Source organism: Onychomys torridus, chromosome 21 (assembly GCF_903995425.1).
Source record: "Onychomys torridus chromosome 21, mOncTor1.1, whole genome shotgun sequence".
NCBI classification, from domain to species: domain Eukaryota; kingdom Metazoa; phylum Chordata; class Mammalia; order Rodentia; family Cricetidae; genus Onychomys; species Onychomys torridus.
This window is the reverse complement of record NC_050463.1, coordinates 49,604,539-49,627,169: the sequence shown is the minus strand read 5'-3', so window position 1 is coordinate 49,627,169 and position 22,631 is coordinate 49,604,539. Positions and strand designations below refer to the sequence as shown.

Here is a 22,631-nt window from a genome sequence, read left to right as displayed (position 1 = left end):
GGGTGAAAAGACGATGCTTGTCGTTGGCTTACAGTCTTCATCGTAAAGTATTCACAGACAGGATCATCAAGCAAGTCCTGGCAAGCCCAGAGGCTCCAATTTACATGGCCGAACTCCATCGCAGGTTCCCAGATGCCCAGCTGAGTGATATTCCCAGCTCCCGCCTAGTAGGGTCAGGCTGCTTCACGCATTTCTTTCTAGCTGCTGGTACTTGCTTTTATAGTATTGAAGCAGGGGTCCACCTTCCTGCGGCCTCTTTGCATCCTTGCTTTCTTCCAGGGCAACCCCATCCGTGAGCTGACCAGGGCTACCAGCCGGCTGGTCCTGGTGCATGGACTTTGCGGCACCTCTGGACAGCAGGGGGCGCTGACGTGCGAACTGGCTCTGCCTCCCGCGCCCGCGCTTAGTGCGCGCTCGCGCCCCGCCGACCCCGCGAGCACTTCTCGGGGCGCAGGGCGGGGAGGCATAAAGGGCGCCGCGCTGCGGGGCGGGCTGCGCGCGGGAGGCTGACGGGGCAAGCGGCACCCGCGAGCCGGCACCGGGCGGGGCCATCGCAGCCGCGCGCAACGAGGCCGAGCGGGAGCCCGGACCGCGCGGGACCAGGTGGGTGACGCGCGCGTCCCCTTTGTGTCGGCATCGCCCGAGCGGGCCGCGCGGGACAGGGCTGTGCGGGGGCTGATAATCGGTCCTCCCCAACCCCTGCTGCCAGGCGGTGACCCTCAGGCTCCGGAGCGGAGGTTGGAGGGCTCTGCTCCCAGTGTCAGCTCGGGTGGTGCCCGCGTCCCCCCGGCCGCTCGCACTTGGGGATTGTGCGCCGCGGGGCAGTCTCCAGCCGCAGGCGCATGGTGCCCTGGGCTGGAGTGGCCCGGGTGGGCGGCCGTCTGCAGGCCTTGGGTGGACTCCCGCCGCGACCTGGTCGTGGACCGGGTTGAGGGCGTGGGGAAGGTCGGGTCCGTTCCAGCCGGCGGCAGTGGCGAGTACCCCGCAGTGCTGAGCTGCGCCTGGCCGTGGTCATCGTCCTCTGCTGGCCTCTGGCCCAGGAGTCTCTGTGTCCCTTGCGCCCCGCCCGCCCTAGGAAGTCCCCTCAGGTCTCGTGCATCCCGCGCTCCGCAGCGCTCCCGGTTTTCTACACCATCTGTGGAGCCCAGAGATTTAATCGCTCGTACTAACAGGAGGCTTCCCGGCCGCAGGGCGGGAAGAGGCGAGTTCTTTACCTTAGGCGGGTCCCTGGTGGTCGTTTCTAAAGTTTGCTCTAGCTCTTGTTTGGTCTCTTTTTTCAGAGGGCATTTCAAAGGATGCTTCTTTTGAACAGTTACCTGCAGCCTGTGTGGTGGTGCGGGGTCAAAGGCCGGGTAATGAAGAGAAACCCTTCCCAGGGTGCCTGTGACCTAGGATGGAAGGACAGTCCCATCTTGCTTAGGACAGTTTTAGAAAGGAAGTGCCTTCCAGGAGTGGTGCCTGGGAGACAGATCCTTCTCAATGACACTGGCCAGGGTGAGAGTTTAGACTGCTAAGAGATGTGAATAATACAATGCCAGATGGAAGGCAAGGTGATCACAGCGCCCTGGGGTGAGAGGGCAGAGCCTTTCTAAAGGAGGGACGTGGGGTCAGATGACCAATGAGGCATAGCCAGGGTGGCCGGAAAGGCCCCAGCAAAGGAATGCAGAGTGTGAAGGACCTTTCCTACAGGGTTGCACCCTTGGCTCCCACAGAGCCCCAAAACTTGTTCCTTACGCCTTCATCAGTGATACCAGAGGTCCGTTCCCACCCGCCCCCCCCCCCAGTTTCTTCCACAGTTTTGCTTTTATTACATTTGAAAGACTGCTCAGGAAGTATGTCTAGAGAGGTTTTTGAATTGCAGGCCAAGACTCTGGACTTGCCTCTGTGGAGTGGGAACCGTGGGTGGTCTTTCAGAACAACAGGCAGTACCCACTTGGCTTCTGAGAGGCTATAGCCAGCCGTGTTGAAGAGGGAGGCCTGGGGCCGGGTGCCCCTTGTGGCCTCTAGAGCCAAATACCAGCCTTTCCCACACATACCTATTTCACTCGCCAGGGTTCCATGTGAGCCTCCTGGGAAAATGGGTGCCCGTAACTCAGCTACATGAGGAGGGAAATTTTCCAGACCCCACACAATTTGAATTCTGAAGTAAACATGTTGATATAAACGCTCTTCTTTAGTTTTTACTAGTGAATTTTTGTAGGCTCTCAAGCTCAGGCTGGCCCTATGTAGCTGAAGATGTTCTGAACTCTTCAGTTTGCACCCCTGGCATACTGGAGTTAATAGAATGGACAGCTGTACTCAGTTTATGTAGTATGGAGGTTCGAACCCAGGGCCTTGTGAATTGTGAATGCTAGTAGACACATACTCTACTAACAGCCCCTGGAGTTCATGTTTCTAAAGACGTTCCAGGTCTCATGTCGGTCCCCCAACCCCATCACAGGGAACTGCTGAAGGACGAACTCAGAGGCATGAAGCAGGAGTCCACAGCCCACGAGCAAATGGAAGCTCTGGACAGTCCTGGGCGTGTACTTTACAAGCATCTCTCAGAACTCCGTTTGCAAGCTTGCAATGCCTGTTTCCAGTCTGTTCCTAGACGACGTGGCTTCTCCTCGGGCCTTATTGTGGCTTGGGAGTTGGAAAAGAAATCACACACCGAGTTACAGAAGCTGCCATGTTCAGGGCTAATGTGCCGTTCTGCTCTCAAGCAGTGGTAGGGACCCACGCCAGGAGCCACGTTGCCTGACTGAGAAGGCTGTTTTTTCCACTGTGGTTCCTCACTTGGCCTTTCTGCCTCCTTTTTGTCCAAATATCTCCTCTGGAAGGCCTCTTTCTATAGTGGCAGAGAGAGCAGGCAGAAACCTGTCCTGAGCCACTGAGGGTTACAGATAGAGATGGGTCCCCAGCCCTCCTGTGACTATGAGGGCACTGTGGCTGGAGAGGAGCAACCGGGTGCCCTGGCTGCATGGGGCTGTGGTGGATCTGGCCTGGAATTAGTTCTTCTGAGTGTCTATGGTCCTTTCCCTCTTCTCTTATTGGAATAGGACAGGGATGTGTTTGCTCTCCTGGGGGCCTATGATCCTGAGCTATTTGGGAGATGTTCTTCTGACTTAGCAGCACCTCTAGTCCCCTGGGGTGTTTCCATATTGGGGCTGGTTCAGAGACTGTGTGGAAGGCTTTTTAGGAAGGCAGACTGTCACATCTCTCCTGGGTCTTTGTGGAAGGTGCCCTTCATTCCTTCTGGGCTGGAGAAGTTATTTGAGGCTAGCCTCCGTCTTTTGTTTCCCAAATGCAGATACACATGGATACTTTTTCTTAATTAGCTGGAGAAATTAATTGAAGCTATTGTTCACATGTCTGCAGGGCATTGGTTCCCCTCAGTGTTCCTATCCAGCTGTCTGACCTTGGCAAGTGTCTGCTTGTCTAGATGGCCCCAGTTCCCTCAGGAGAGCCCTAATGTGTTGGCCCAAATGTTCTCCTAGGTCCAGTAGCAAAGCTGCAGTAGTAGTTTCTAGAAGAATCGATGCTATAGACTAACCTACAGATGCAACTGTTTGTGTAGACTTTTACAAGGAAAAGGTGTATTTTTCACTCCCTAAAGGGTGGCTGTTCTCCAAGGCTGTGGGGTGAGTAGTAAGCTAGGGAAGGTAAAAGAACCTCCTAGCTCAGCAGAACTGGGGAAGGCTTCCTCTAGAGCAGTTCTCAACCTGTGGGTCTCGACCCCTTTGGGGGTCGAATGACTTTCTCAGAGGTTGCAATCAGATATCCACACTGTGATTTATAACAGCAGCAAAATGACAGTTATGAAGTAGCAATGAAATAATTTTATGGTTGGGGGTCAGCACCATATGAGGAGCTGTATTAAATGGTTGCAGCATGAGGAAGGTTGAGAACCACTGCTCTAGAATGTGTATTTTTAAGCTGGATGCAGCATTAGGGAAGAGTCTGCTTCTAGAGTCAGCTTCCTGTTGGCCTGAAGTCATGTGTCAGCCGGTGTTTGATTGTGCACTCTATGTCAGATGCTGGAATGGGAGGAGACAGAAGTAATGTCCACTGAGCCTTGGTCATGTGCAGGCTTTGAGCATCATATAGACCATAGATGCAGCTCTCACAGCCATAGGACAGGTATATGGTCTACTCCCACCTGATGAGGGCAGGCATATTCCAAGATCTCATGGGGTACACGTGGAAATCAGGCTCAGAAGTCTGCAGAAAATGAAGAATGTATGCCCTTGATCTACAGTGTAGATCAATGTGGTAGACTGTGGTAGCATCATGGGCTTTGGGATCAATGTGGTAGGCTGTGGTGCATCATGGGTTTTGGGATCAATGTGGTAGACTGTGGTAGCATCATGGGCTTTGGGATCAATGTGGTAGACTGTGGTAGCATCATAGGCTTTGGATCAATGTGGTAGACTGTGGTAGCATCATGGGCTTTGGATCAATGTGGTAGACTGTGGTAGCATCATGGGCTTTGGGATCAATGTGGTAGACTGTGGTAGCATCATAGGCTTTGGATCAATGTGGTAGACTGTGGTAGCATCATAGGCTCTGAGATCAATGTGGTAGACTGTGGTGTAGCATCATGGGCTTTGGGATCAATGTGGTAGGCTGTGGTGGCATGGGATTCAGGATCTTCTTGGGCCTCCAGCTTTCCAGCAGTGGTGGGATTTTTTTTTTTTAAATCTGTTTTCTGTCCCTGTGTTAAAACAGCATGACCGAGTAACTTAATGAAGAGAGTTAGCTTATGGTTCCAAAGGGATAAGAGTCCATGATGCATGTCAGCAATTGGCGGGCATGATTGGCCAGAGCAGGAAGCTAAGAGCTCACACCCCCAACCACAAGCAGAAAACAAGGTGAAATGCAAGTGCTATGAAGCTTTGAACTACCAACGTCCCTTCTAGCGACACACTTCCTTCCGCAGGGCCACATCTCCTGAATTGCCTCCAAGAACTCCAGTGACTAGGGACCAATTGGTCAAATGCCTGAGCCTATGGAGGGCATTCTCATTCACACTACCACGTGATGGCAGCTCGGAAAGGCCTCAGAGTCTGATGTGCATGGGGCTGGCTGTCTCAGCTGGGCTGTTGATGTCTGACTAAGGTCTGTAAGCATTTCATAGAAAGGCCTCAGAGTCTGATGTGCATGGGGCTGGTGGGCTCTGCTGGGTTGTTGATCTCTGACTAAGGACTGTAAACATTTGATACAGTGTTATGCTTCTGGGAGATGTGCTAATCTTTCAAAGAAGGAGTTTTCATGCAATCTCTGGATCAGGGCATGCTTGGGTTTGGGGTGGTAACACAAGAAGAGGGGGTGGGTCTTGAGGAAGGAACTGTGTGATAGATACATCAAACTAGGATGGCCCCTGACCTATGAACTGGCCAGGCAGCCCATCTTGGATTGTGGAACTTTTACCCGACCAGTGGCCTGGGAAGCTTACAAATTCTGTTTACCACCCCCGCTATGCGGCCCATCCCCATTATGGGCTCCCTGCACCTTCTTGTAAAGGTGATTTTTTTTTTTTTTTTTCTGGCATCCACCACTGGATTTCCATATCCTTCCCTGGGCTCCTTTATACCCTCCCCAATGAATCTGCTGTCATTCCCTGAAGGAAGCTAGCCTGCTGTCAGGGGCCACCACTGTCCCCAAGTCCTCACAGGACTGTGGGAGGAGAAGTTTCCCTTTATGGAAACGTTCAGCGCTTGGTATCACTGGCCCCCCCCCCCCTTCCCCACATTTCCACTCTTGAATAGGAGCAACATAGGTATCACTGGGCTTTCGTGCAATGCCTTGTGTTGGTCCCCTGCTGCCCCCCAGCCTTCTGTCCACTTACTCCTGGTTACTCCCTGCTCAGACACCTCCAGCAACCCCATGGCCTGTGAGGATCCCCTGGACCCCTGGGTTGAATAACCTGTGTAATGATATAATGTGTACCTCAATAAAGCTTGCCTGGGGATCAGAGGACAGAGCCAGCCACTAAATTAGATATAGAGGCCAGCCAGTGGTGGCACACACCCTTAATCCTATCACTTGGGAGGCAGAGATCCATCTCTATCTCTGTGAGTTCAAGGCCACACTGGGCTACATGAGAGAAACAGAACCAGGCAGTGGGGACAAACACCTTTAGTCCCAGGAAGTAATATGGTGGCAGGACACAGACAGGTATATAAGGCATGAGGAAACAGGAACTTACTCTCTTTAGGCTGAGGGTTTTGTAGAGGTAAGAACTAGTGGCTGGTTATTCTGCTTTTCTGATCTTTCAGTTTTCACCCTGATAGCTGGCTCTGTTTTTTTTTTTTTTTTTTTTTTTTTTTTTTTTTAATTAAAAGACCATCTAAGATTCGAACAACATCTAGCTCCCAGCATGGGGCAGGAACCCATGACCCGAGATTAAGAGTCTCATGCTCTATGGACTGAGCTAGCCGGGCTTTGGCTACAAACCTGTAATCCCAGGGCTGATCTCTCAGTAGCTGCCAATTTGGACCTTTTTGCTGCCGTCTGTGTCAAGACCAGACTTCAAATGATCTGCCCATAGATAACACCTTTTTCCTTCTCTGGAGAATTACTCATGCGTATTCACTTTCCCTGACACTGGTGTTTTGCAGAGAAGGAAGTAGAAGTATACTGAGAAGAAGCGGGACTACAGAGCTAAGGCCCAGGCCTAGGCCCAGGCTCCCCCGGGCTCAGAGTTCCTGTAGTCCTGGCTTCCCTAGGCTCAGGTCCTCCTAGGTTTACATTGCCCGAGGCTTAGCCCCCACCCTCCCTCCTCCTGTAAAGTAGATTTTCCCCATTGGGTACTTGATAATAACTTTCCCTCAGAACCCTCTCTTGCATTTATCTATTTTGGTGATCTGTGTAACTTATTTCCTCTACTAACCACCAGCACTGCAAAGACAGGAACTTACTCATTTGGGAACCCTCCCCTCCCCAAGGCCCATTATACCCTTCCTGCTCTTCTGTGCAATGAAATGATTGACAGTAACTCCAGAGCAGCTCGCTAGATGGGGTCTCTGGGTAGATCATAAGTGAAAACCAGGATCTTTGAACTGTCACTCTCCAGGGTGACTACAGCACATCCCATGTTACTGGCCCTTTGTTTGGAAGGTTGGGTTGGAGCCAAATTCACCTCAGCAGGGCCAGTCAGATTGGGGCGCTGGCTCTGGAGGAAGAGGGGTAGAATTCTGCCAGAGTGCACTGTGGAAGCTCTGGGGTCCTGGGCTTGGTATGCTGAGTGTGTAGACAACTCCATTCTGACAAGTGCTGAGGGTCTGATAGACAAAGGCTGCACATAGTGCAGATGAGGCATGAGGTATGGTCCTCCTCCTGAGGCATCCATCGTGTACCATTGGATGAGATTGACACATTAGATTAGGAGTAAGATACGGGCTGTACTCAGCAGGCTGGTCTGAGGGGAAGCCTTCTGAGGAAATGCTCGGTGGCCCTGCATTGGGTGTGATGGTGGTCTCTACAGGTTAGGTGTGAAGACAGGTGCTCTCTGGTGCCAGGACTGACTCAGTAGCAGCAGGTTTCCATTTGAAGGTGTTGAAGAGATGGGCTGGCATGTGAATCCCAGGAGCAGCAGGGTAAAGGAGTTTCTCGCCCTTATGTATGGAAATCCTTCTGAAACTAAGACCTGAGTAATCACCTCAAAGTAGTGGGCTGAGCTGTTCACAGGTGTGCTTGCCAGCCGAGGAGGAGGAGGGCTTGTTGTGCTATTCCTTAGGGAGAGAGCTGCCACGCAGACATACTCTGCCTTAGGAGAGAACAGCCTGTGGCCTCTGAAGAGTCCATCCATGAACTTGTGCACTCACAAGCATGGGCAAGTGTGTCCAGGACCTGTGCATTGGAAGTGGGCAAGTATGATCAGAAACACAGATTCATTTTTCTTGATCATCCGCCATGGCTCTTGGTGGTCTGAGCCTTGGGGTCTGTCACACTCTAAGGCTGAGCAAAGCAAGGCCTTCCAGATGACTGTGGGGTTTGGAAGTCCAGGTTGGGGAACTTTTCAGCTAAAAAGTGTCTATTTCTTCATGACCACATGGCCATAGCCAGGGTTTGGCACTCCAAGTCCTCAGGTGGGTGGGTCAGAATGGACTGGGTGTGTGTGGAGACCCTAATTCCTTCTTTGCTGCTTGGAGATGTAACTGCCATAGGCAGTCTGGAAGATAAAGGGACCAGATGTGATAGGACATTGAAAAAAAAGGGGAAAAGATTCCATCTGTTTGAGGCCCAAGAACCTGCCTGTCAACATGTATCCCCAACTTCTGTCCTTGCTCTCGGCTCTCCCCAAATTCCCTGTCCCTAGGCCCAGCACTTTAGTGCTTAGAGAGGAGGGAGAATGTCCCTGCTGTCCTAGGGTGAGAGCTGGCAGTTTGCATGGAGTGAGATGGGGGTAGGGGGTTGGCAGCCGCAGGTGATGGGCTGGAATCCAGGTCAAAGTGTTGCTCTGGTCCTGTGATCATCTTTGCCTCTGCCTCTTGTCTTCTATCTGTCCCCATAAGGGCACAATGATTGAAGGCCCACCCTGCTTGATGGCATCTTAACCTGCAAAGACTAACAAGGACACATTCACTAGTGGCCTATAGCATATGTGTGTGTGTGTGTGTGTGTGTGTGTGTGTGTGTGTGTGTGTGTGTGTTTGTGTGTGGTTGATGGATATGTGTGCCTGTGTGTAGTGTGTGTATGGTGTGGTATGTGTGCTGGCTAGTTTTAACTGTCATCTTCATACAACCTAGAAGGCATCCCTTGGGATGAGAGTCTCAGTTGAGGATTTACCTAGATCAGGTTGGCCTTTGGGCATGTCTGTGGGGGGGATGATCTGGATTGTTAATTGAGGTAGGAAGGCCCACCCTGGATGTGAGTGGAACTGTTTCATGAGCTGGATTCTGCACTGTTGAAGAGCGAAGGAAGTCAACTGAGGAGCTCGAGAGCAGGTAGCATGGCTGACTCTGTTCACTCTGCTCTTGACTGGGGATGTGGTATGACCAGCTGTCTCCAGTTCCTGCCCTGCGTCTTCTCTGTTGTAATGGACTGTAACCTGGAATTGTAAGCTGAAATAAACCCTTGCCTCCTATCTACTGCCACAGAGATGAAAACAGGAGAGTATGTACACAGCCTGGAGTACACACACTCACAAGCACATATGCACGCACATACACAGTGGGGGAGGGAGGCCCCTATACCCCTAAGTAACTGTTAGTGTTTGTATGTATTCATATAAGTCACCATATATTTTGGTAGCAGCAGAGTGTCTGCTAACAAGGATTTGAACCCACAGGTATCTGTTTACTCATCACAAGGTAGTGAGGGGTCAGTGGTTGGAGGCTGAGGTAGCTGCTTCTGTGTCCCTAACCATGCTCCCCTCTTTGCTTCTCCATCCTTAGGCCTCAGGATACTGGCTTTTCTTGCACACCAGTCTTAGATGGCTCTCCTCAGCTGTGGGCTTGTGTCTGTATTTCTAGGAGTCATGTGTGTGTGCATGGCATCTGCCCCCTTTCATCACAAAAAGTTTTCCGAAACCCCTGCAGTTGACTCTGGTCTGCTGTCGGGCTGGAGCTAGGAGTTGAGACATACAGAGACTCTGCAAGCATGCGGGAGCTCCAGAGGCTAGGGTGAGGCAGAGTTCATGGTGACAGCCAAGGGTGTGCTTGGCTGTGCTGGGCTTCCATAAACAGCTTTCCCTGTTATTCCTAGAAGAGCAGGAATCCATAGGGCGCAAGGTTCAGGTGGATGTTTGTACAGCTTCTGTGCTCTCGATGTGGTGGGGGCCCCTGTGTCTTTGTCCCCGGACCCAGTGTGAGTTGCAGAGTCTTTGTATCTATCAGCTGCATGAGGCCCTCTCCAGTAGGATTTAGTTGGGAGTTGAATCTGCATCTTTTCCCACCAAAGCCGTGTAAGTCCAAATGCAGTCTCAACTATTCATTATATTCGTTTATGCTATTAGTTCTTACTTTATTCACTTGTCAGGAAGTCCTGGTTCTGGGGATTTGAAGACTGGTTGAGGACTCTATAGAAAGGGTAAGGACTTACAGAGAAGTGGGGATGAGGGATTGCTGAGGCCTTTCTGTAACAGGTAGGGCATTATATTCTGTGGTCTGCAGAACATGAACTTCGAAATGATTAGCATTTCTTGCATTCCACTTGCCCTCTAGAAATCTGTTCAGCTGGAACCCACAGAAGCCGTTTTCTTCAGAGCCACACACAGCCTGTCCCTCACTGATGGCTGTGGGGTGGCTGACCCTGCAGGTGCGTAGATTTCCACAGGCTGAGTAAAAAAACGACAGAGCCCCACCCTCAGCCAGGCACTGTAGTATCCTGGCTTCTCTTGCCTTTGAGGCAGTCCAGAAATTCCTGCAGGCCAATTGGCTGCCCAGAGCAACTCTTATCTCTTAATGCCTTAATACTCCCTTGCTTCAGCCCTTTCTGGCTCTCAGCTCTGCTTCCTTGACAGTGACCTTGTTTTCGCTCTGTCCTGGATTCAGGCAACAGGTCCAGCTCCAGCTAGGAGCAGCAGCTCAACCAGGCCCATTAACGACAGATGTAGGCCTTGAGTGGGTCCTGCCTGTCTGGCAGATAGGGACTGTGTCTCTGGGTGTCAGGACCGCCCTTGTGTGGCTGGCAGCCATAAACACAGGCAGATGGAGGAGATGGGACAGCCCTGGAGCCTGTGTGTTGTGGGGCTTGGCAGCTGGCTGCTCTGGCTTGTCCTCTTTGCGCTGTGTGGAACGTGGGTGAACAGTGTGAAAACACAGTGTGGAGCACCCGTAGGGATTTCTCTATGAATCACATGTTGAGATAACTGTATTTTGGCTGCATTGTGTTAAATAAAACACGTTACTAATTGGACCAGGGAGATGGCTTGGTGGTTAAAATACTTGCCATATAGGCATGAGGACCAGAGTTGGAACCTCAAGATCTGGTTTAAATGCCAGGTGGGTGTGGCAAACCCAGGCTTCCCGGAGCTGGCTAGCCAGACTGATTGATTGAGGGACCCTGGACAGGTCTAACATCAAACTTCATATACTGTCATATACATTTGATAGGCCTTCATAGACAACATGCACCCACATACATGTGCTCACACATATGCACACTTACAAATACCTATGTGTGCACCACACACACAGACACACACACACAAAGAAAAAATACAGTACCTAAAATCACTTGGGACAGTGTCCCCCTCTTCCTACATTTTCTCCCCTACTTCCTCTTCCTCCTTTTCTTCCTCCTCCTCCTCCTCGTCCTCCTCCTCCTCTTCCCTCTCCCTCCTTCTCCTACCAGAAAATACACGTTCACCTGTGCAGCTGGCCTCCTCTTTCCCTGGACTGTGGTGCTGCTATGGAAGGAAGGTCTGAGATAAGCAAGCTCTCAAAGCTAATGTCCTTCTGACCAGGCCTGTCCCTCTCTGGAGAAGCCACTTTCCCAGGAATGGGCAGGCTGCCTGGTGGGTTCTGGTGCTGTGTTTTCACGGATAATTGTGAATTGGGTCTAGTTGACACTGTGGATTCCCACCCAGCTTGGCCGATCTGTGCAAGCCTGCAGCCTCTACCATGGGTACTCAGCTACTAACTGGGCTCAATTCAGCACCAAATTCGAGTCTAGAGTTCTTCAATTTATTTATTTGTTTGTCTGTTTTTAGTGTGGGGAGCATAGCCTTTCCCTTAACAAAATTCCTCAACTTTGGAATATACCTGACTGTTCTTCATCTTTGCCTCAGGTTGGTTGTCAGGTGACCCAGTTTTCCCTCCTCTCTCTTGCCAGCCCCTTACACAGCTGCTGGGGACTTTTTTTTTTTTTTTTTTTTTTTAATCATTCTGGCCTTCTAGGTTCAAAGCAAGTAGTAGCCATTGAGGGTTCAGGGTAGCTGGTGGAGAGGAGCTCCTCTCCCCTGTGCTTGGCCCTATGTAGGCACACATTCCTCTCCCCTGTGCATGGCCGTCATCCCAGCCAGCTGCTCCATGACCCAGATTCTACTCTCCTTCTGTGACCCCTGTGCTGCTGACCCCCTTTCTGAGAAGACTTTTTCTCGGAGTCGCTGTGTGCGCTTTCATAGCTGCCCCATATCTTATCCACGTCTCTGAAGCTCAGGGCTTTGCCTGGCGTGTGCACTGTACCCTGGCTCTGATGTACAACTCCTGGCTCTCCCATTTCCAGTCCTGTGCAGTGGATGTGTGTGTGTGTGTGTGTGTGTGTGTGTGTGTGTGTGTGTGTGTGTGCACGTGTTTCCAGCAGGAGTCAGGGCCTCATGGCTTCCCCAGGTGGCTCTGGCATGGTAAAGACAAATGGGGAGGAAGTCACGATCCCTCTGTTCCCTAGGTCAGCAGAGGGGCTTTGCCAAATGGGATATTTTCAGAGCCTGAAAATAAGTGCATTAGTTCTGAAGTACAGAGAGACAGACCTGGGACACATATGTTGTATTGTATCAACAAAATAGAGCGCATATGGGACTGAAGCCCAGGTACAGTGAGACAGATTACCCTGAAATGAGGTGCTGCTCAATGTTCAGGTCAGAGCTGGGGCGGCAGGGGGTGAGGAGGGGGTCAGGAGGGGGTCTGGCACACCCCTGCTCTGAACACTGTTTTGACCTGTCTTCCCAGGCATTGAAGAGCAGCTCAGATCTTTGGGTAACAGAGCAGCCGATGGGCTCCCGGGACAGAAGCGTGTGTCAGGTCCACTTAAAAATTTCCATCATAGGACCTTGTAAATCAGACTTCATTGTGCTGAGCTTCTCCCTGAACTCTAGGTTGAGCCTAGTGATGTCCTAATACATGGGACACTGAGACAGGAGGATAACAGTGAGTCCAGACCAGCACCAGAATGAACTCTAGGCCAGCTTGGGCTGCATTGCATGGCTCTGTCTCAGAAACCAAAAAGTAAGGGCAGGTTGGAGGAAAAGGAAGAGAATCCATTAAGATCACATGTAATGGGCTAAGGGTGTAGCTCAGATGGTGGAGTACTTGCCTGGGCATTACCTCTTTGGCACAATCCCTAGCTTTGCACACAATTATAATCTCAGCACTCAGGAGGTAGAGGATGATGATGAAGAATTCAAGATCCTCCTCAGCTACATAGTGGGTTCTAGGCAGCCTGAGCTCCATGAGACACTGTATAAAACAAAACAAAACAAAACTCTTGCTTGGAGGTATATGTTGGTGATTTTCAAAGCTATGCACAGGTATAAACTAACTCCTGATGAGCAAATAAGAAAAGTCACTTAAGGGTCACACAGTCCTAGTGTGTGTTGACTTGCTTAGATTTGAATCTCTCCATGTGTTGATTCCAGTTTGCTTTCTACTGGGTTCTGTTTATGCAGAAATGAGGTATAGTTATAGTGTTACTGTGGGCAGCCACAGTAAAGACCATGGGAGATAAGATGAAGGGTTTCTTGGTAAACATGAAATCATTAGTACTTAGAGTTTGTTTTTGTTTTTGTTTTTGTTTTTTAAAGGAACTAGCTTAAAGGAGCTTACTTTTTTTTTTTTTTTTTTTTTTTTTTTTTTTAAGATGAACTAACTGTGCTCTGAGAAGAAGGTGAAATGCATCATGCTGGAATGCTGGATTGGTCAGAGAAATAAATCTCTTGGCCTGAGCTTGGAGAAGGGCTAGATTAAGGAAGGATATATTATTTTTCTTTGCCATCTAGCCAGCCCCGGAAAACCATGCTAAATGTGGAGAGAAATAAATGATTTATTCACAAATGCTTAATGTTTTTATTTTCGTTTTTTTTAAATGTAATAGCCCCAAATGGAAAACATCTAAATGTGGCTAAATAAACATCATTCACTAATTAGATAAGAGTTTTGGAGATTTTGGCCCTGGGAAAAGGGTTAGCTTATGCAGCAAAAATGATTGTGAGACAGGATTTTGTGTAAAATACGGTTTGGTTTATCAACATGGAAAATATGCTAAAGGAAAGACTCATAACTCACAAGGGACAGGGTTTTTTTTTCCTGGTTCTTGACTTTTTTTTTTTTTTTTCTATTGTGGTTTTGTATTTGGCTCCCTGTATCCTCACTTGGGTTCAGCCAACCCTGGACTGAAAACACTTAGGGTTAGGACCTTTTCCTGTCTTGATTTTGCTCTTGATGTGATTGCCGAGGTTCACACTGTGTGAGGCAACATGTAAAGCATAGAGGGTGTGAGCTATGTGGAGCATGGGTGTGGGTTCTGTCATCAGTGCTGGGGACACAAACACAGCCCTTACCCCCTCTCTCTCTCTGCAGGACCCTGGGGAAGTTCTCTTCCCTTAGGGGACCCCCATGTTTGCAAAACCAGGACTCCTGGCTTCATAGATCAAGGAAAAGGGTTCCATGGTGCACTAGGATGAAGCAGGATTGGGAATTTACCAACTGACATCTTAAAGGTAGCTCTCAAGCAGGGGTTTTTAGAGAGACTGATGATCTGAATGCGCACCAGGAGGATGAAGGTGGGCTTCTCTGGGGCAAATCACGATAGGTTTTTTGACAATGGGTGTATATAGTATTCTGTTGGCTCTGGTGCTGGTCACATTTTTTTTCTCACCTTGACACAAGTTGGAGTCATCTGGGAAGGGGGACATCAGTGGAGGAATTGCCTCCATCAGTTTGGTGTGTCAGCAAGTCTGGGGCATTTTCTTGATTAATGATTGATGTGGGAGGACCAGGTCTACTGTGGATAGCCTCCTCCTCTTCAGGTTATCTGGGCTTGTATCAGAAATCAGGCTGAGCAAACCATGGGGAGCAAGCCAGTAAGCAGCACCCCTCCATGGGCTCTGCTTCAGTGCCTGCCCTGAGTTCCTGCCCTGACTTCCCTCAGTGATGGACTGTGAACTGGAAGTGTGAGCCAAATAAACCCGTTCCTCCTCACATTGATCACGGTGTGTGTCACAGAGGAGAGAAGCACACTAGGGTCACTCTCCAGTTACATCTCTAACGGTTGCTTGCTAAGGCCCCTTTTCCCCCTTTGTCCAGAAGGGCCACTTAACAGGAAGAGATGTTCAAGGATATTCATTTGGAAATGGAATTGTACAGTAGATTAATGGACATCGTTTGGATTTATGACAAAGAGTAGGAATTCAAGGTTGACACTGCTTGGGCCCTATGTCAGCACACTTCGCTTACTGTCCCTGAAGGGTGTCCTAGGAAAGTGTAAGTTGTCTCTGTGGGTAATTTGGGCTTTCTGGGCATTTCTGATGTTTTCTTATTCCGACAGCTGGAGGTCAGCTGGGCCAGCTGGAGGTCTTTCTCACTCTCTCCCCCATCATCTTCCGGCCTTTCTCTCCTGCCTCAGCAGAGACTGACAGTTTATGTAAGGACTGGGGCATGTGTAGATTTTGGTGTCGGGGAGGCAGAAGCTGGAGCCATCACTGGCTTGATCCCAAGTGATGACTGTATTTCATTTCAGAGTGAAATATATTATTTTAGTTAAAAGTGTTAAAGAAATTGTAAATTATATACTTTATTTTATATGTGTATGTGTATGTATTGGTGTGTATATGTGCATGCATGCATGCATCTGTGTGTGTGTGTGTGTGTGTGTGTGTGTGTGTGTGTGTGTATGTGTGTGTGTGTACAGTCATGCCATATAGCACGTCTGTGGAGGTCAGAGGATTTGCAGGAAGTTCTTTCCTTCTACCATGTGATTTCTGGGGATTCAACTCAGGTCATCGGTCTTGGCACAGACGCCTTTGCCCACTGAGCCAGCCTGCCAGCCCTCTACCAAAAAACTTTTAAATGTAAATTAAGGCTCACCCCAACACACATATGGTATTATCTCATACATGGCACACATTTCAGCAGATGAGCCAGAGGTCTAGAGGTAGGCGTTTTGCTGTGGTGGCTTAGAGAAAAATGAGTAATAGACCAGGAAGGAAGGAGCCCCGCTGTTATTAAACCAAACAGCAACGCAAACATCAGCACTGTTTTGGAAGGGCTGTTCGTTGGCTCCTGCGTGGGTCAGGCCCCTGCAGATCTGCCTGGGATGGTGAACCTCAGAAGGGAGACATAGCCTGCAGAGTCAGCATGCATGGCACCTCCCAGTGTGGCAGCTGTGGTCAGGGATTGTGCAAGCTGAGACAAGATGAGGTCAGAGAAGAAGGGTCTTGCCCAAGGCCTCAGCCCCAGTAGGACTTATGCAGAGGCCTTTGACTTCCACAAATGTTTCCAGTTTGCTCATGTACATGGTGAGAGTGGTACCAAGTTTACTCTCTTCATGGGGCTCCTTTGAGGACCGAAGACATTATGCCTCTGAAAATGTAAAGGGAGATATTAAAGAACAGTCCAAAAGGGAAATCCAGGGTGCCTCTTGGTGGGAAAGAAAGAGACCATAGCATGCATAGCAGTGGGGAGAGCATGGGCCTGGAGTTGTGCAGAGTACTTGACGAGAGGTCTATAGGCCCTGGGCCCCAAGCCCAGCACTGCATAAAATGAGCAAATCAATAGTAGAAATTAGAACCACTAATTATTGTCTTTAGTTTTCAGCTAAAGGTAGAAATACCTAAATGAATAACACCCCATTCTCTTTTTTTTTCTATTTTGAGCATTGTTTTGTGCTAAGATTGTAGTAACATCTGTAGCCCATGAATAACGTGTGTGTGTGTGTGTGTGTGTGTGTGTGTGTGTGTGTGTGTGTGTGTTAAGAGTGCAGTAACATCTGTAGCCTATGAACAATATGTGTGTGTGCAGACATCTATTTTTTTTTCTCTCTCTTTCTTTCCTTTTTTGTCCATACACTGATTGTTTCTCACAGTGTCGAGGGTAGCCTAAACATCTCCAGGATGGGGCTTTCCTTGGTATCCTTTGGCTACTGATTTGGGTTTCAAAGCAGGGGCACGAAATGATTTCTGTGTTTTTTTTTTTTTATTTATTTGTTTTTATATTTATGTGTCGCTTATGGCCTAGGATGTTTCATGGGAGCCAAGTAGAGTTCAGATGGGAAGATCAAGTTGATTGTTGGTGTTGTTCAGATCATCTTCCTCTGTTCTGGGATTTTTTTGTTTTGTTTGTTTTCTTTTGCTTTGTTTTGTTTTTGTTTTGCCTGCTGAACTTGTCCATTTCCCGTGGACGGTGTTAAATCTCTATCTAATGGCAGCCTCTCCTCTGCCATTTGACCAGCTTTGCCTTACGTGTTTTGGCACTCTGTTGTTGAGTGCGTACATGTTTTTATGTCTTCTGGTAGAATCTGCCTTTTTACGTTTTGCAGCCTGATAGGTCTTGTTTTAAACTCTTTGTCCTTCTGTTTTCTTTTGATCGGCTTTAGCACGGTGCATGTTTCTCCAACCCTTTACATTGAATCTGCTCCTGCAGCTTTTCAGTGAGTTTCTTAGAGGTAATGCAAAGTGTGATTGTCTTCTTTTCACTCCTGTACTCATATTTGAATGTCTTTAACAATTTGAGAATTTTGTAAACGTATACAGTGTATTTTGATTATATTCATTTCCCCCATCCCTCCCCTTATTTCCTCCCAGGTTTATCCATGTCCTTTATCCTCTCCTAACTTGGTGCCCTCTATTTTTTTTTTTTTTAATTTAGTAACCCACTGAGTCTAGTTTGCGCTGCCCATTTACTCCTATGTGTGAGGCCATCCATAGGAGCAGAGTGGACCTATCAGGGGTGACACCTTTAAAGCAAACAAACTCCCCATTCCTCAGAAGCCATCATTATCTCCTCAGCTAGGGTAGGGGCTGGAGTGTTGATTGGCTTGGTGGTATGCAGGCAACCACAGCAGCCCTGAGTTCCCGAGTGTGGCAGTCCTGTCAAGTCCAGAAGATACCAGGCCTCTCCAGCCCCTGGTTCTTAGAGTCTTTTTGATCTCTCTTCATTGCCCTGAGCCTGCAGGGCTGTGGCATATGAGGTATCATCTGTGACCAAGAACCACGCAGACACTCATTCTCTTTACTTTGACAAGTTGTGATTTCTGTATGAACAGCCACCCACTTCACAAAGGAACTTCACAGATGAGGTCTGATATCCACATGTTTTAACTGTGTGTGTATGTTTTTTTTTTTAAAGACCACTCGTGTTTAAAGTGATTTTTGATATGGTTGCCTGGCAGCTGTAATACCCTGTGGATGGATTATCAATTTGTTGTCTATTTTCCTTTTTGTTTTCTGACTTTCCTGCTTGAATATGTATGGGATTGCCAGGCTACCACTATTAATAGCCCATCATTATACTTAAAAAAAAAATCAGTTTTTGCCTTATAGTTTGAAGTCTGTATTTATAAATATAACACCCTTTCCAAAAGCATGGTGCCACCAGATTGTGTAGAAAATAGCCCTTACAACAGCATATCTATCCTTCCTAGCTCCTGCCCCTGTGATGGGTCATAGCCATGAGTCTGATTTCACTTCTCTATAATGTGGCTTTGTCCTGGGTCTTTATTTTCTCATTGTTGTAAGAAGTCTCTCTTTTGTGACTTGCCTGGCTTCTGCCTGTGACGATGGGAGTTTCAACCCTGTAGGTTTCCACACAAGGAAGCTGGTGTCTTTGGTTTCTACCTCGATTGTGTCAAGGTAATGCCGCATCACAGTGTCCTGCAGTCCCTGGCTGTGATGATGGAGAGGGCTCATGTCACACAAGGCTCAGAGAACTGTCGTGAGAAGCTGGGCTCTTTGGGAATTTTGAGACTTGACCTAACCTGTAAGCAACTTTAGAGATGACCTTGTTCTCCTGGCTTTGAGCCTAACGTTATCACTTCAGAATAGCTCTGGCACTTTTACATTGGTGAGATGTTTAAAAGGCTCTGAGAAGTGGGCAGTTACCAGCTGCATGCTCTTTGCATGGAGAGTTTCATCTTCTGTCATCTGTGGGGTTAGATATAACTGATTTAGACACACAGATAGCCTTGGAGAAATGTAATGCATGGCTTTGATGGAACTTTCCCAAGAAATATGTCATTTCAATTTTAGCTTTTAAACAGGAACTACAAAAGGAGCCAGACTTCAAAGGTTAGATTCTATTTGTATGAACTTTACAGAAAGACGCAAGACCATGGGTGCATACCAGAAGATGACTGGCTTACGGTGTGAGAGATCTGAGGGGTTTTATTTTAGATTTAAAATTTTCTTTATTTATTCATTTACTGGATATGCACGTATTCGTGCTGGCTGTACCCTCTCACTGGCCCTGAGGTCTTGTTTTGAGGTCATGTAGATGATGGTGTAGCTATATGATCCTGTGAAATAACCAGCCACACTGACTTGTAAACACTAAAAGCTCAATCTTATGTTATATGAATAACATGAATGTGATACATTAAAAACGCACATGCCGGACAGTACAGAATTCACAGTACAGAAATCCTGTCCAGGCCTTCCGTGTTTGGATACAGAACCATCCATGCCTGCATGGCAGTCTTCTCCTTGTGAGGGGCCCCATCTCTTCCAGCACACATCTGTTTTAGATAGAAAAATAACTCATCTTGCTCTTTTCAGAAATTCCCCCCCTGCTCAGCAAACACAAACCCACCTCATTCTTCTTAAAGACACGTCGCCCAGGGAACTGCTTTCTGAGTCCTTTAAAGTCACAGAGTGTTTTATTGTCGAATGTCTCTAAATAAATTAGTTTTTTTCTAGTGTAGCATCCCGATGGCAACAAGATTCTTATTTTGTCCTTGCTTCAGCCCTCAGTCGGGTAAATCAATTGGTTCTTTGTGAGCATCTTGAAGCTTGAGAATCAGTTTTGTTTTTTATGAGTGATTTCTTTGAGTTAGGAGTGATGGTTGGATAACCAGAGGCCTTTCTTTTCAGCAAGAGAATTAAAAACACAAAACAAAACAAAACAAAACAAAAACCCCAAACAGCTAACCCTCAATTTTAATTGATATCCAATAAGCCAATGAGAGTGCTTCAGGGCTGCCTTGAGAAATGCTTCAGTTGCTTAATTTACCCCAGAGAAGGCAAGTGTTAAATAGGTCCCTTCAAGACAACTCAAAAGGGATTGCTGTGGCGCACTGGGTAGCTTCCCAGTGGACAAGACTCTCAGTATAGGATGCATACAAACAGAGAGGTGCTTTATTGAAGCCAGACAAGATCCCCATTCATATCGAAGGCCAGAAGCTCACACATGTGGAAACCTCTGCCTGCAGCCGCTGTGAGAACCTCCTCACGAACAGTCGCACTGGGTTTTGAAATCCTGACTTTCAGGATGAACAGCCGCTAGAAGATAGTCCTGGGCTTGGGAATGGAAAGACCTGGGGAGAAGCAGCCGGGGCCTTTGGGTCCTTTCTGTCGTGTGTTTGTGCAAGGAGTCATAGGTCTTTCCTCTCCATGTGCTTTGTAGTGATAGCCACAAGCAGGTGAGCGGAGACTAAATGTCAATGTACCGAGTGTGAGTGTGTGTGTGTGTGTGTGTGTGTGTGTGTGTGTGTGTGTGTAGATGGGGTAGGCAGCAAAAAGAAGAGAAAGCAAGCCCTGTTCCTCTGTGGGGCCAGGAATGCAAGGCAATTAGGCTCTTCCTGTAGGGTTTTCACTCAGTTTGTGGTATGTTATACATGGTGTATGTGATGCTTTGTCAGACAAAAGGAAAAATGAGAAGTGGGTAAAATTTACCGTGCCAAAGATTGTTAATCTCTGAAAATCTAAGGTTGTTCCAAAGAGGAGCAAAGTGTGGAGTCAATTCCCTTTTGGATTAAATTGACCACTGACGCCCTTTCTCTTTTTCTCCTGCGTCCTCTAGAAGAACGGTATGTCTTCAGTCCTGCTCACAGATGTAATCTTATTATGCACATGTTTTGCATGTTGGCTTTTTATTTCCAGGTGTGTCTTGGACATCTTCCCAGACCAGCACGTGAAGGGCCAGCTCTTTCTTACTCATGGGGATGGCTGTCACTGATTCAGCCCGTTATCCTCAGTGACGTCTCCCAGTGTTTGTTCCTGCAACGACTCCCAGGGCTGAGACATCACACTTCACCATCGCTCCTCCCGTGTGAGGGCTCCCTGGTCTGGTCCTGTCCCCAGACTTCCTAAAGGGCCCTGGGCATCGGTTTGGCCACATCGATTGCTCCTGGCACCCTATGCTGTGTGTCCCTGTGAGTTGTCATTTCGAGGGGTAAGGCACATCTGCGCACGTCTGTTGTCCTTTCCTCTGGTGCCCATGCTCGGATGACTCTTGGCAGTCTCCTGACACACAGAGTTCTTCTGTCTGGCACAGAGCAGCCCAGGGACCCGTGCTTGCCATCTGCCTAGAGCCTCACAGGTGTACACGTGGTGTGAAGTGCTCTGCCACTCACAGCCAGGTGCTCCACGGCTCACAATGAAAACCTGGACGCATCTTTGGCCTTTTCGCTTCCTCCCTTTCTTTTCTTTCCTTCCCCACTCTCCTTCCCTCCCCCCTTCTTTCTCCTCCTTGTCCTCACTTCCGTCCCTCCTCCCTCTCCGTCCTGACCTCCCCTCTTCTTTCTCTACAGTCAGTTGCTCCGGAAACTCACTTCAGAACACATCTAGCTTTGGTTCCTCTGGCCACAGCTGCTAGGGCTCCCCTGAGTCCTGCACACCAGCCTTACTGAGCTGGTTCCTTCTCAGCTGTCTTTACACCCTGCTTCCTCATTTCAGTCATTCTGTTATCACTCTTCAGAGACCGTGAGACCAGTCTAAGAAATGGCCCCCTTCCCATGCAAGGCTTTACCTTACTCAGCCACTTAGGACTCACAAGCGTACACATGGGCGTGCTTACATATGTGTGTGGATATGTATGCCTAGGCACAGAGACTGGGAAGGTTTAGCAGGCCTGTTCCACCATTCCACAGGGCAACAGATTGTCATCTACAGAGTTTACATTTGTGCAATCAAATTACAAAATAAAGTTGAAAAAAAAAGTCTCATAATGTTTGTAGTAAGTATGGTTTTTTCTTTGTTTGTTTTGTTTTGTTTTTGTTTTTGAGCTGGGGATCGAACCCAGGGCCTTGCGCTTGCTAGGCAAGCACTCTACCACTGAGCTAAATCCCCAACCCGCAGGTATGGTTTTGTATTAAGCTGGCATGGCTATCCTGGGGCACACACAGCTCCAGAGCTATGGTTGGATGTGCTGGGAAAGGTGCCAAGTGATGATTCCAACTTTGTATTCTCCTCACAAGCATGGTTATTTTAGTGACTGCCTTTATTTAATAAGGCACAATCACATATGACACTTTTATATAGAGATGTGCATATACCTGGTGAAAGGAATCAGTGAGATCATTTCTTCATGTTTTCTGCATAAGCTTGGCCTTTGGGGGCTTTTATATTTGTGGAGGCATCCATGTTCGTATGAAGGAATGAATTAATTAGATGCTATTGGGATTGTCTGCCAGGAAATGAAAAGGCTCACTCCATAATTTATTATATTCGCTCACTGGGACAAACAGAAGTGAATTTTGTTAATTTCTAGAAGGGTCATGGGAAGACTTGGGGTTCCATGTTGTGGAGAATTCTTTTTTTTTAAATGATTTATTTATTTATGTATTTTATGTATATAAGTACATATATTCCTGTATGACAGAAGAGGGCATCTGATCTTATTATAGATGGTTGTGTGAGCCCCCATGTGGTTGCTGGAAATTGAACTCAGGACCTCTAGAAGAGCAGTCAGTGCTCTTAACCACTGAGCCATCTCTCCAGCCTCCTTGCAAGTAAAATTCATAAGTTTAAGGACTCCTTGCCCATCACTACTCCAGTC

At 48.1% G+C, this 22,631-nt stretch overlaps 1 protein-coding gene across 4 annotated transcripts in view; it reads left to right on the top strand.

Annotated features, from left to right (window-relative positions):
• The first annotated feature begins 392 nt into the window (after positions 1-392).
• The window catches only part of Rnf144a (ring finger protein 144A), a 117,885-nt gene continuing 95,646 nt past the window's right edge, over positions 393-22,631 (top strand). For 2 of the 4 annotated variants that reach the window (XM_036170739.1, XM_036170736.1), the window contains exon 1: positions 393-603. The gene's annotated coding sequence lies outside the window, so the exon portion shown is untranslated. Of the gene's footprint in view, positions 604-20,047; positions 20,275-20,734; positions 21,007-22,631 lie in introns of those variants that run through there. The other 2 variants (XM_036170738.1, XM_036170737.1) reach the window with 2 other exon arrangements.